Consider the following 2,530-nt stretch of genomic DNA (forward strand, 5'->3'; position numbering starts at 1 on the left):
ATGTTATATTATGTATCTTCTCTTTTCCTTAATTACAAACCCACAGAATGTACTCATCATAAATGGACTTGTGTATCAAAGTAAAAATGGAAAAATAAAAAAATAAAATAAAAAAAAATGATCTGCACGTGGTAACTGTTGTGACTGCACGTGTCTGCGCGCTTGTTCGTTGTCAGTCGCTACTGTTACTTTGAAGAATATGGAGCGAGGAGAAGGTGATGACATTTTCATAACGCAATCGCATCATAACGTGATCGTGAGTTTGAGTTTAGATTCGGCGAACCCCTTGATAATAATGCCATTGATAAAGAACTTGAACTTAGTGTTCCTAAGTCTACAAAATACAAGAATGATTGGGCTGTTGCTGTGTTTACTAGATGGCAGGAGGAAAGACATCAGAGAGCCATGAAATACAATTTGGATTTGCCGAAGGTGTGTTTGTCAGAGAGTTTATTCGAAATGGGTGCTGAGAACCTTAATCTCGCCCTGAAATTTTTCTTGTTCAAAGCCCGGAAACAAGACGGAGGGTTGTATCCATCTCATACATTGTATGGTATATACACCTCGTTACAAAGCGCCATCAGAGCTAAGGGATGCACAGTGAACATTTTTGAAGATAAGGAGTTTGAAGACAGTCGTCGATGTCTGGATGCAGTTATGCGCAAACATTCTGCTGAGGGTCTAGGAGCCGGAAGCCGGAAGCCAACAGAAACAATATCCCTCACTGAGGAAGAGCAGCTTTGGCAGTGTGGAGCGCTGGGAGATGACACCCCCAGAAAACTTCTAGATACAGTGCTGTATCTTACAGGTTAGTCTTACTAAATACTCTATTCATGTACATATTGATTATAGTTATCGTAAGCTTTTCTATTCTTTGGCTGAAGAAAAAATGCTCAGATATAAATGATAAAGTAGTTATTTTGGTCTTTTTGTAGGATTGCACTTCGTTCTTCGAGGGGGTAAGGAACATAGGACCTTGAGGATGTTTCCCAAACCACAAATAACGGGACCTCATACGGATGGCAACGGCCGAAAGTTCCTTCTGTACACCAAAGATGTGTAAAAAACAAACCTTAGTGGGTTGAAGCAGAGGAAACAAGCTCCGAAGAAAGTGCGGGCATATGAAAACATTGACAACAAGGACCGATGTTACGTCAGTATTTTCCAGAAGTACAGATCATTGTGGTGAGTATATTTTCTATCAATGAATCAAAATTTAAAAACAATAAAGAAAATAAAAAAATAACAAATTTAACATCTATAAGATGAAAATATTAAGATTTTCTTTCAATTAAATGGAAAAAGCATTTCAGAAATCATTCTTTGTTTTTTTTTTAATACAGTGTGGATGGCAAAATGACTGATTACTTCTTCTTCACTCCTCGCGCCAGACCCAAGGATGGAAGTTGGTTTCTGAAAACCCTGGTTGGCCACAATACCCTCCAATCTACAGTCAAACAGCTTTGTCAAGAAGGTGGTTTACAGGGTAACAAAACAAATCATTCATTGAGAGCTTCAGCTGCCACAAGGCTTTATCAGGCCAACGTCGATGAGCAAATGATTTGTGAAATGACCGGTAAGAATACATTCGACATTGCTAGACAATATTTTAATGTTTACATTGTAACAATTATCTCATTCACGTAACACACATTGTAGACAATGTAAATAGCACTCAAGATTAATTACGTTTGAAATAATCTAATTTCTAAGATCAGTCGTCATTATTTCACAACCTTTTATTAAGACAAAGCTACTTCATGTGCTTTGAGATATGTGATCTTATGAACACTTTATTTATGCTTTTGCCTCTTTCTTTCTAGGTCACAAGAGTGAAGCTGTTCGTTCATACAAACGGACCTCTGATGATCAAAAATCTACCTTGTCCAACATCCTTATGTCAGCGCCAAAACGCTAGAAGGGTATCAAAGCTACATGTATGGTACCTCCAGACAAAGAGCTGAATGTCAATGCTGGAAGTGACGTTGTTTCCAGGGAATCTAAACCGACAGTCACGTTCAATTTCAACATCTCGTGAAATGTAGTTTCAAGAAATAAAATCACTGTCTCTGCTTGACTTTTTCCTTCAAGAATCGGAACGAAAAGATTGTCTCGTGAAAATCTTCTTTCAGGGCCAAATAGTATTCTAAACATCCCAAGGATATTCTATAGAATGTCCCTGGGATATTGTAAATGGCCCTGAAAGGAGGTTTACCCGACAAAAGAATAATCTGTGAAACGACACTAATAAGGCACCTGAGGTTTTTATTATTTATTAAAGGTCACATGCAACCAAAAAATCAAACATAATTAAAACACATTTATCACTTATTCATGACATATAACATACATTGCTGCTTTTAAAAAAACAAATATACACAATTATAAGCGCACAATCGCGATTCAAAAGTGCAATATTTTGTACTTGGGCTTACTTCCCCCGAAACGAAGCCCTCGGGAGACCGAACCCAGTCATAGCGGGTGGATATGCACTCAAGTGTAACAACGGCTTCCGATTGGCTGTTTCATT

General features: G+C 37.9%; 1 pseudogene; it reads left to right on the forward strand.

The window, feature by feature from the left end:
- The first annotated feature begins 459 nt into the window (after positions 1-459).
- Positions 460-1,918, forward strand: LOC137260788 (uncharacterized protein KIAA1958-like; annotated as a pseudogene).
- The last annotated feature ends 612 nt before the right edge of the window (positions 1,919-2,530 follow it).

Source organism: Haliotis asinina, chromosome 14 (assembly GCF_037392515.1).
Source record: "Haliotis asinina isolate JCU_RB_2024 chromosome 14, JCU_Hal_asi_v2, whole genome shotgun sequence".
In the NCBI taxonomy this organism is placed as follows: domain Eukaryota; kingdom Metazoa; phylum Mollusca; class Gastropoda; order Lepetellida; family Haliotidae; genus Haliotis; species Haliotis asinina.